Source organism: Lissotriton vulgaris, chromosome 1_1 (genome assembly GCF_964263255.1).
Source record: "Lissotriton vulgaris chromosome 1_1, aLisVul1.2, whole genome shotgun sequence".
NCBI classification, from domain to species: Eukaryota; Metazoa; Chordata; class Amphibia; order Caudata; family Salamandridae; genus Lissotriton; species Lissotriton vulgaris.
The window spans coordinates 304,419,019-304,431,378 of record NC_141685.1 but is presented as its reverse complement, the minus strand read 5'-3'; the positions used below and the strand labels follow the sequence as shown (position 1 = coordinate 304,431,378).

General features: G+C 46.3%; 1 protein-coding gene across 1 annotated transcript in view; it reads right to left on the bottom strand.

Annotated features, from left to right (window-relative positions):
• The window catches only part of TSPAN1 (tetraspanin 1), a 151,800-nt gene that overhangs the window by 104,487 nt on the left and 34,953 nt on the right, over positions 1-12,360 (bottom strand). The gene's annotated exons all lie outside the window — the stretch shown is intronic.

Below are 12,360 nucleotides of genomic sequence, written 5' to 3'. Positions count from 1 at the left end.
GTCCAGTAGGGCGGCAGCTGTGGGTATGTCTGGTTGTACTTAGTGGAACAACGCAAAAATGGTTCGCAGGTTCTGTTTCGTTGAGTGTGTTGAGATAGACCCAGATTGATCCGAATGGACTTATTGCTGCATTAAGGGTTGTAATCATAGAGATATTATTTTTGCTAATATTTTGGCATCTAAATTATTACGGGACCGTGGACGGTAAGAGTCACACTGAGTCTAGTCTTTGTCCGGTTTGAGTAGGGTAATTAGTATCACCTCCCTTAATGATGGTGGTAGAGCCCCTCCTCATATGCTTCCGAGTACATTGCTGTTAGAGCAAGTCACTATATTCTTTCTAAAATTTTCCCGGGAGTCCATCTGTTCCTGGGGCTTTATTATTTGGGAGAACCCGAATGGCTTCTTTTAGCTCATCTTCGGTTATAGAGTGGCTGAAATATTCCTGATGTTCATCAGAGAGCCAGGCTAAAGCTGTGTCATTTAGAAACTCATTGATATCCTCCTCAAAGGTGGACAATTGTGTGGAGTACATTCTCATGTAATAGTGCGAGAAACGGTTTGTGATAGTGGGTGTGTCTTAATGGATGTGCCCTGCGCATCTGCGATTTGTGTGATGTGTGAGGGAGAGCATGATGTTTGGATTCTACCCGCTAGCATACGGCCTGGACTACCACCCTCTCCATATCGGCGTGTTGTGTGTCTGCATGAGATATATTTTACGTCCCTATCAACAAATTCGTGGTAAGTGTTCAACTTGTTTCTAATTTCAGCAAGTATTGCAGGGTTCAGAGTTTGTGCATATTAATTTTCTAAAGCGTTGACACCTGTCTCTACTTTGAGGGCTCGATAAATCAAAAAAATGGTACTAGTCCTGCAGGACTAGTACCTTAAAAAATGTCCTCGACCTAACTGCAACCTACTTGACATCCGTCTCTGAAAGGGGAGCAAATGTGACGAAATAACAAGATTTAACCCCTCCCCTGCTGATGACGGAACCGCTCCGTCATCAGCTACAGTTGAGCTGTGCTGATGACGGAGCGGTTCCGTCATGGCCCGGCCGCCGCGCCTGCGCGGTGCTGATTTCGCGCCTGCGCGGCAGGTTTAATGAGCGGGGCAGGTCATGACGGAACCGCTCCGTCACCAGCATAGCTCAACTGTAGCTGGTGACGGAGCGGTTCTGTCACCAGCATGCGGCGGCCGCCCCGCCCCTTTAGCGCTGCGGCGGAATAGCCGCCGCAGCGAAAGGGTTAAAGGCATCTTTATTGCTAATTAACTTTGTGAGCAAAAAAAATGCTTTTAAATCTTGTTATCTTGTCACATTTGCTCCGTTTTGACAGACAGAGGACAAAAGTTGGTTTGCTTTCCTACTCGCCAGAAAGGGCGAGTAGGACCTAAAAACAGCTCGACCTTGTTAAATTTAGCTCGACTATGCGAGCGGTCGAGTGGAATTTTCGAACCCGGTTTGTGTAATTGTTGTTTTGTATATTTTAGTATCCCTGCATGTTTGCCTATGCAAAACCTCCGGATTGTCACCTTGAAGGCCTCCCAGAGTACCCAGGCACTGTCAACTGTTCCTGCATTATGCGCGAAGTACTCTGTTATGGCCTGTCTCGGCTCCATTTTAAACACCTGATGTAACATTGCAGATGTCTGTAGGCGCCACGTAAACTGTCTTGGAGTGTGGGTGGGGAGAACCAGCACCAGACGAACAGGTGCATGATTTGATAGTGTTCTGGACATGTGATCCACGGACTTCGTCCAGGTGTTAATTGCTGCTATCCATTAATCTACTCTAGACCATGTGTTATACGTTGTGAAGATGCAGGTTCCCTTTTTGCGTCCGTTAATCAACAACACCATAGGTACACCATCCCCCATACCTTCTCTGAGCATCTTGGCTGTTTGTTTGCCATATTTGTCACGTGGATCTATCCACAACTGGGTCTAAGCAGGTGTTAAAGTCTCCACCCCCAAAGTATTTCTGCTGGCTCCAGTGTCTGTAATTTGGCCCAAACTAGTGCAAAGAAGTCTGGATCATCAGTCTTCGGGCCATATGTATTAACTAGGGTTAATATAGTGCCTCTAAAGTGCCCTTGGACTATAATGTAGCGTCCTTGACTATCTGTGAGGGTGTGTAGCAATGTGAATGGGATGCAGATTCTGACTAGTATTATTACCCCTCTAGCATTCGTGGAATCGGAGGAAGCTATCCGGGTGGATGCCCAACTCCCACTCCTAATTCCGAAGATTTAATGAGATGAGTTTCCTGGAGACAGGCCACCTTTACCCCATGTCGGTCAAGGTAGGCTATTACTTTTTGAGTCTTCTGAGGATTGTTTAGGCCTTGCACAGTCCATGTCAAGAGCGTCAAGGGTCTAACCATATGCGTCATGATGTCAGCCACTTGTAATGGTGACGGCGTGTGCATCCTCTTGTTAAGATGACCTGGTTGTGCCAGTTATTATGTTGCCTGTGTACGTGTGACTGATCGTAATATTTCCCTTTTTCTCCCCTATCTCCCCTGACACACTCCGTTGCCCCAATTGCAGCGGAGACAGTCCCTGAAAACTGGTTCCCCTTCCCCATCACCCCCAACTTGCCCCATTGAACTACATGAACTTGGTGTGGTGTACACATTAGGGCAGGAACGGCAAGCTGGTGACCCAGAAGTTGGGATTCCGGATTCCGGGGGGGGGGAAGAGGGCGCATATTTTTAATGTGTGCTTGTGTCTACATAGTAGCAAACATAACTAGATAACATCAATAACATTGTGACTTTCCCATTTTCTCTCTGATCTCTTGCACGCACCTGAAGTCCTTATCTTAATAATCATGTACATATATCTATCTTCTATAATATCACTCATCTATGGTTTCAAGTTCACTTATCTGATATCACCATAATTTAGCATGGCGCCGGAGTTTCAGATCAGGCCATTATTCTGTGTCCTCAAGCCCTGATGGCTGTTCATGATCTTCTGCTCTCCCTCTTGGTCATTTCCTCTGTGTGCCCCTTTGTCCTTGCCACTGCAGATATTGTTGCAGAGCTGAGGAGTCATTAAAAATGTTGTTTTTACCGTCATCTGTGATCCTGAGGCGGGCTGGATATAGCATTGCGTATGGTATTTTTTAGGTCTTGGAGCATTTTTTTCACCATCATGTATTTATTTCTTGCCTCCTGGACCTGGACTGTAAAATCTAGGTATATTGAAACTTCTGCACCTTTGTGTCGCAAAGTCTGCAGTTCACTGGCGCGGCACGTAACCTTCCAATGATGGGCCGTGGTCTTGCTCCCGATGGCGGAGGGGGTGGGGGAGGGTGAGGGGAGGCCTTTGCCAAGGACCTATGCACCTGTTCTATTACAAACATTTCCGAGAAGGTGTCTCTGCCCATTGGGTCCACAAGATGTTTTTCTATATATCTTTCCATGTTGCCAGTGTTTGTCATCTCTGCAATCCCCATTATTCTAAGGTTATTCCGGTAGGATCGTGCCTCTAGATCCTCTGTCTTAGCCTGTTGAGTGTTAAGAGCTTTCTCCAATTTCCCAGGTTTTGCACTGACCTGCTGCTCGGAATCTTCCATTTCTGACACTCTGCATTCTACTATAGCTATGCGTTCTGCATGTTTATCCAGGCACTCTGACGTGGTCTACTCGGTGTGTTAACAAGTCTATCTTGCCATCTATGTTGGTCAGGGTGGTTTGCATGGCCGTTAAAATCTGCTTTAGTTCGCCACTCATCTGCGTGTCTTGGGAGGGTGTGGCAGTGCTCACAGCTTCCTGGTCCTCAGAGCGCTGTCCCAGCGTTTTTACGTTGGTTGAATTGCAGCTTGGACTGCACTTTATCAGTTTCCCCCATGGTAATATAGGGCAGCGGGAGGTGTCAGAGGATCGGGTTTTGAAGTGTAGGGGTATCTTTATTAACGGTACAGAGGCGATGGGGTTCCGAGCCACACATTCCGTTCTGTTTTCCTTCTTCGCAGTGACTTCTAAGTGGTGTTGTAGCCCCAGTACAATGTCTTTTAAACACCCGGTCAGCCCACTTGCAGCTCTTACTCCTCGTTTTGCCTTCCCAATGTGCCTTCTCCCGGCAAGTCAGGTCAAAAGCCAGTATCCTTGCAAGGGGGCGGGGGTGAGTCCTCCATTCACTGGAGTGCAAGCAGGCGGAGGCCACGCCCGCCCCCTCAACTCTCCAAGGCAGCGTCTCTTATGTGCCCCCGCAGCCCTTATGTAATGTAATGGCACATTTGTAGAGGGCAAACGGTCACTCCGGGGATCATCATGTCGCTAGACGGAACTTAGGGATGGAAAACCAAAGCCTGGTTGACTTTTACCAGTATGAAAAGGGAATCAGATCAAAGTTTTGCAAAGAGTATGCGATGCACTGAAAATCCAGGTTTTTAGGACCTTCCTGAACTGGGACTCGGATGTGATCTGGCGAAGCTGTGGAGGAAGTTTGTTCCATGCCTTTGAACCTATCACAGTGAGTGATTTTCCTCCCTTTGATGCCAATCTGAAAGCTGGTATTTTAACAGATTGGCATTTGCTGATCTTAGACTTCGGGAAGGAATGTAAAGCTTGAAACGTGTGCGAAGATATTGAGGGCCCAAAGAGTGGATGGCCCTAAAAGTGATGATGAGAGCCTTGAACAGGACGCACTTATGGATTGGCAGCCACCGATGCAGATGACCTCCTGGGCCACTTCAGTACTAGTCGTGCTGGAGCATGCTCGACCATTTGTAGCCTATGTAGGACTGACTTATTAGTCCTTACGTGGAGGCTATTGCAATAATATAGCGTAGATGTAATAAGGGCTACGGCCACTGTTTACCTTGCTGAAAAGGGAATCGGATGGAAGAATTCCTTTAGACTTTTTATAATGTGAAAGCAGGTTCCAGCAACTGCCAAAGATTGCTGTTTAAATGACTTAGTGTTGTCAAATTGTATTCCCAAATTACTGACCACATTAACTGTGTTTGGAGGACGGGTCGTGTTTGCTGGCCACCAGAGTTTGGGCGAGAAAATGTTTTCTTGGCCTAAAGGTAGAATTTCTGTTTTTTCGGAATTACACTTCAGGTGGTTTGTATTCATCCAGCTGAAAGTAACAGTAAGGCATTTGAGGAGATTTTCTTCTGCCTGTGTGGTCTTATTCTCCAGTACCAGGATAAGCTGCGTATCGTCCGCATATGAGATGGTATCTATATTAAAGGACAATATCATCTTGATCAGTGGGGCCATATAAAGCATTAAAGAGGGTCGGACTAAGACTCGAACCCTGGGGTACCCCTGAGAGAAGTGCCTTTTCTTGTGACTAGTATTGGCCTAGTGTGATCACTTGCTTGCGTTCCTGCAGGAAGTTCTTTTTCCACGCCGGAATAATACCAGAGATACCAAAGGATACAAGGCGGTCTAAAAGGACGGCATGTGAGACTGTATCGAAAGCAGCTGATAGGTCTAACAATACCAGTACTGCTATTTTTCCCTCATCCATGGCTGCTTTTAAGGTTTAAGCTGTATACAATAATGCTGATTCTGTGGAGTGTTGGGCTCCGAAGCCAGATTGATTGGAGTGAAGCAGATTTACTTTCTCCAAATACGTTGTAAGTTGATTAGACACATTTTTCTGTCATCTTACACAGACTTGGTAGGAGAGAGATGGGGCGCAGATTGGAAAGAGTAGGAGGATCCGCAAGTTATTTCTTTTGGAAAGCCCTTACAGCTATAAGTTTCCAGCCTGTCGGAACCTTGGCTGTAGAAAGAGAGAAATGTATTATATTATTTATATTGGGGTTCATAATATCAATGAGAGCGTGTAAGAATATTGGGGGACAGGGATCAAAAAGGAGGCGTGTAAGAATATTGGGGGACAGGGATCAAAAGGAGAGGCAGATGTATTAGTCTGAATGTCTCTTCACAGCGATCTAGCTCACCAGGGTCGGGTTCTTGGGCTGTGGCCCGCACCAATTCTGTGCTCCAGGGTGTCTCCCTGGCATAGGGAAAGCGCCCCCGCTTCAGCAATCTGGGTGCCTCTGGGGGACATGGTGTCTACTTCTCTGCCGCCGATTGTGTGTTCACGCTGACCTCCACTATCACGGTCGGCAATTAGTATTCTACTCTCCTGATTTTTTCCTTACTAGAAAGAAACGGGAGTAAAACCCCCTGCCACGTTGACCTTGCGGTACCAATTCTATGGCTCCTTTCCTGATCATAAGCTGCACCTGGGCCAATAGTTCCTTGAAATGGGGAGAAGGTGGACCCGAAGGTGGACGAGTGGGGGGAAATTTCGTGAATTCCAGGGTATGTCCTTTTAAAACAACATCCAAGACCCATTGGTCGTTGGTAATGTGCGACCAATTGCAGAAGAACTTCGAGATTCGACCTCCAAGATTCACAGTCGTCTCACTGTTTTTTGTTGGCGTTCGCACCACCTCTGTAATTGGACTTACGCTGATAAGGTCTGGAGGTGGATGAACGACCTTGGGACTGATAGGAGCCCCTTTGTCTGTTATCATTGTAATTGTATGCTCGATATTGGCCTGTTCCACGAAAAGTAGAGGTTCCTCCTCCTCTACCGCGTGCCCCACGAAATGGTCTTTTCCGATATTGTAGAGTAGTCAAGGACTTTGCTGTATCTGTGTCCTTCTTTATAAGTTCCAAAGCATCATCAACATGCTTACCGAATAAAGATTCACTGTCGTAAGGTAAATCTAAAACTCTGGACTGGACCTCTGGACGGAAGGTGGTTGATTTTAGCCAGCCTTGACGGCGCAAGACTGCAGCACCCGCTAGTTGCCGGAAACCAGTGGAGGATATATCGACGGCACAGTCTATTATTTCTGCTGAAATCTTTTCTCCTTCGAGGATGATGGCCTGCGCTTCATCCCGGATGGAGTCAGGCATTTGAGTAATCAGACCAGCGATCTCAGACCACATTTGACGGTCGTAGCGACCTAGAATGGCTAAGGCGTTGGATGCTCTCACAGTTGTCGCTGCCATAGTGGTACATTTTTTGCCAATTGAGTCTAACTTACGGCCATCTTGATCAGGCGGAGATGTCAGAGGTATGGCCGGATTTCGAGATCTTTTTTGTGCCGCCTGAGTAATAACAGAATCTGCCTTAGGTTGCGAAACCAAACAGGCCGGAGAAGTAGGTGGCGCTTTATATTTTTTGTCCAATCTGGGCAGAACGGCTGGTATGGAATTAGGACGTTCCATCAACTTTAGACCTTCTTCCCATATGTGGTCTATGATAGGAATGGTATGCGTTTGCCGTTGAGGTAAGTCCTTAAAATCATACAAAAAGCATTCCGTTTGTTGCGCCTCGATTGTTATGTGGAACCTTTTCGCAGCACGAACCATAAGGTTATGGAAACTCGCGATATCCACTGGCGGCGAAGCTCTTGGTGATTCCGGTGGAGTAGAGGGTGTCAGTGCCCTATAATTGTCCCAATCCTGCATGTCATCATCAGTGTCGTTATCCCCAGTGTTATGAGGAGTTTGATTCTCATTATCAGTATCAGGGCAAGCACCCGAAGGAGACGTAGGCGCGACAGGCGCCGGAGCTTGAGGCCGAGGTGCTGGAGACTGAGGTAGAGGTGCTGGAGACGGAGGTCGAGGAGCTGGAGACTGAGGTCGAGGAGCTGGAGACTGAGGTCGAGGAGCTGGAGACTGAGACTGGTGCACTTGAGGTGCCGGAGAAGGAGGCAACGACGGTGGAAACCTACGATTGTAGTCGTCCAGCATATGTTGCATGTTTTGCACCAATGACAGAGGAATTTGCGTAACCTGTTCGTAAGTAGTTGGTTGTGCTCTATCGATTGGAAAAAGTACATTCCCATATGCGACGTTATTATCCACATCCTCATCCTCGTCACTGTACTCTTGACACTTAATGTGTAATTCAGAAGGACTGGATGCTGGTTCATAAGTTTGATCCATTTCATAATCATTTCCGGATTCCTCTTCTCCAGATTGAAACAATTTTTCCGGAGGCTGAGATCCACTCCTTACTGGACTTAACTGAATGAGTGGTACAGTCTTGAGAGACGAGGCAGTAACCACTTTGAAGGTGGTAGTAGTCTGTAGGGGTTGGTGCGTCGTCAACGAGCCTGTCGACGAGATTTCCAAAGTCTTAGCACCCCCCGGTTGTTCTTGCGTCGTCGCCGCAGAAACCGGCGTATGAATTAGCAGCTTACTCTTGGTCAACGAAGATTTTTTGGTAGTCGACGAGGTTGCATTCTTCGCCGTCGACGATGAGAAAGTAGCGGTCGACGGACCAGTCGTCGACGGGGTGGTCACCGTCGACGAAGATGTTATCGTCGACGAGGCAGTCGTCGACGAGGGAGATCCGGTCGTCGGAGCAGGCGTCGACGACGATGGCTTGTTCTTCGTCGACGGAGGAATCGTCGACGGGAGGCGCGTCGACAATGATTTCTTCGTCGACGAGATCTTAATAATAGACGAGATGGGTCTCACCTCTTGGCTGCTCGTCATGAGATGGTCGTCGTCGTTGCAGAGCTGGTTGACAGGGAAGAAGTGGTCGTCGACGTTGAAACTGCCAAAACTGACTTTGTAGTCGCTGAAGACGTCGACGGATGCGTCGACAAGCCCGTCGACGCGCCAGTGCCCGTTTTTGAAGAGGAGGGCATAGTCTTGGGTCTAGACGCCAGAGAGCCAGGTCCCGTAGGCGCGCCCTGAAGCAAGTCTTGTGGGGAGACATCCTTGAAAGAACCCAACATTTTACTCTTTTTAAGAAAAGGAGAGGAACTTCAGTCTCAGACCCACGCTTCTGAGAGGATTTTGAAAATCCAGATGACATACTCTCAGCATCAGAAACCACATTCTCAGATGTTTTCAACTTCTGTAGCCACAGAAGGAGACGGGCCTCTCTATCCCTCAATGTTTTAGGGGGAAAAGTGCGACAGAACTTGCAGGTAGAGGCAATATGGTCCGGGTAAAGACAGTAAATACACTTACTGTGAGGGTCCTCATGAAAAAGGCGCAATTTACCACAGGATGGACAAGCCTTGAACAATGTTTTCTTAGTAGAAGACATTTCTGAAGAAAAAACAGCTAGAAACTGGAAAAAACTGAGCAGAGCTCAGGGAGACTCCCTTCACACGACGTGCGGTAGAAAATCTGAGGACTTGGGCTTCTGAGGAGAAGGTTCTAGAGGAGGCTACAGCCTGATTGGCTGGAATGTGGACCAACACATAATGACTCTAATATGTTACTAAAGTGAATTCTCCCTTGGGCTTTTCAATGGGCCTATTCTGTTCTATGGTACTTTTTACATTTCTATTGCATTATATGTATGTATATTTTATTTATGATATTTCTCATGTATACATGCATATATATTACTGCTATTTATGTACCGTGGGACTCCCACTTCGACGACGGGGAATATTCAAGCATGTGAATCTATGAAAGACACCCCTAATACTGGAGAACTAGCTCACCAGGGTCGGGTTCTTGGGCTGTGGCCCGCACCAATTCTGTTCTCCAGGATGTCTCCCTGGCATAGGGAAAGCGCCCCCGCTTCAGCAATCTGGGTGCCTCTGGGGGACATGGTGTCTACTTCTCTGCCGCCGATTGTGTGTTCACGCTGACCTCACTATCACGGTCGGCAATTAGTATTCTGGCATGGGCATGGTGACACAGAGCCCTCCTGTGGCTTCAATTTTCAGTGGCAGCAGAGAGTTCGGTTCTGCGGGTCAGGCGCTGGTCCGTCCCCAGCCCAATTGCCACTCACTCCTCTGTGCTGTATCGTCCGGACACTTCAGGGATGGCAGCCCGCAGTTCGCATGCCTCTTCGGCAGCCCACCATGGTCTCCACATCGGGATCAGCTCTCCCCAAGAATCACCCGCCATCGATACTCTGCGAAAGACCCCGCCTCCACCATCCGCAAGGCCTCACCTCTTCGTCACCGCCAAAGGCAGCTCAAACAGCACACAGAGTCCCATTTTCCAGGCTCACAGCACCTCCCCGGTCACACCGTCTTGCAGTTACACTACACAGGCAAGTGGCATGGTTATTTGAGCAATGTGATACAGGATATTGCAGGATATTGTGATGCGGCCGAAGGAGCTTGAGCAGTGAGCGGCCATCTTCAGGTTAGGCACGCTCCGCCCCCAGTAAAGAAAAGGTTGAAGACCGAATGATTTGCATCCTTGCACACAAATAGAATAAATTTACATGCAAATCACATTCTGTCCAACTGGAGCATCAGCACATGCAAGTTCATGAAAATTACATGCTGGTGTTTGTTAATGAAAGTTGTGGATCTAGTAAATGATAAGCTGGTCAAGAGAAGTGGACTAAAAAGGTGCTTAAAAATGACAACGTTTTATTTTGAGGAACATAATTAATTCTGATACGGAAAGACAATTCATGTTGAATTGCTGACTCCTAATGCCTCTATTATTTCCTTAGTACAAAAGGGCACTTCCTGTTATTTCATGGTTCATGAATCATCTACATGGTTACAGCTATTATAGCATTAGCCTCACCACTGTAGTCAGTGAGGAGAACCTGTAAGGTTGTTGTAACCCACATACAATATCAATCATCAATTTCGAAACTTCAGTCTTTTAACTGTGTTCTTAACTCTATGCTACATAGGATGAAAGAAACGGCAAAATGGTACATATAGATGGGTTGGTTTAATATGTGTGTTTACTCATTCATCTTGTGCAGGCTACAAAATAGGCGATAATTTTACTTCTGCATATGATCATAACACACAAATTTACCACAAGCATGAAAGATCGTTGAGGCATAGAGGGCTGGAAAGGTGACCCAGCACTTTGAGAAACCCTTTCGCTGGATTACATTTTCTCATGTCATATTGGAACAAGTATTGACCAGAGCAAACTGTTTTACGTTTAATAAGAAGTTGCAGAGCTACTGGATTTGCCAATCATTTTTGCTTTGCAATCGTTCAAAGTTTAAAAAATAAAATTACAAGATGGTTGTTGGCACCTCAGTACATGCGGGCGGCCCTCTTGGTATGGTGGTACATGTGTGTCATCAATGTTTGCTCACGCACTGGTGGCCAGCTCATTTTTTTTTAATATTCTTCATTATTAATGCACCATCCCAAGATGGCAAACTGACATTTCAAATGGTAAATTAATAAATCAAATATGCATGGGATGTTGCGCAATTAAAAAAAAAAGCTATCAGCCCAGTAGCAGTGTGCAGCTTTTATCGACCTCGCAAAAGCAATTAAAAATAAGCATTGAAAAAGCCAATGGGTCTGTTATCGAACAACAGGTTATTGGGTTTACCAATGCACTTATTAGATTTTTATAAAACATTTTTATATAGATACTGTGTATGCACGCATAGTGGTGCTCATCTTTCAATGTTTTTGTAACAAAGTTTTTTTTTTTTTAAACCTGAAAGGTGGAAGCCCATGCATTCATACTGTAAGCTGCAGTCGGGGAGGAGTGTCTGGGGAGCTGCAGGGCTTTTACAATTATATAAATATACTGGCCAATGAAGGGAACTTTTTGGTGGCAGTGCACTAGGTTCACAAGTACCATTTTGTCACTCAACCAGAAGGAAACCAAGAGAGGTGTCCCATGCCTCCATAGGATATATTACAATAGCCTGTGGTGGGAGAAGCAAAATATGAATATGACAGAAACAGGCCAATGGATGAAGAGGGTGGCAGAAAGCCCAAACAAGTATATACATACTACATCTCACCTTTTATTAAAATGAAAAGTTATTGGCCAATTACAGACCTAAAAACCCATGAAAGAAATGAAGCAAGCAGACATGAGGAGAAGGTGGAGGGGGAAAAAGAGCAGGGGTTAGAAAAAGCAAGTAAACCGATGCACCGCCACAAAGTGATACATGTAAAATACAAAATGAATTCTTCCATGTCGTAAGTGGAAGGGTATACTCACCCAAATAGAAACTACAATAAAGAAAAACTACTCCAGGGGTGGGACAAACCTCAATAGGGAGGAAAACTTTTGAATAAGGTGCAGGGAGCTGACCAGTCTATGCCTAAATCAGACGCAACTGTTTTTTGGGCGCAATATGCCACGGCAACTAAATTGCAATGCTTTGTATTAAGGCAGCCAATATTGGACTTATGGAATCCACAGAAAAGATGTGGAGCTGCCTGATAATTCACACTCCTAAATCCTGTCTCACAGAAAACCGGATGTTCAATTTCCTGAGCACGACTTATCAATAAGTTACCGGAGTAATAAGGAGGATGTAAATTGCGTGGAAATAGGCATCAATAAGTTTTACGTTCGGTGTCTGCTCTGCAGTGGGGGATTTGTAGGGGTCTGGATGCAAAGGGGCAAACAATCTCCCTTCCACTGTCCTAATGTGG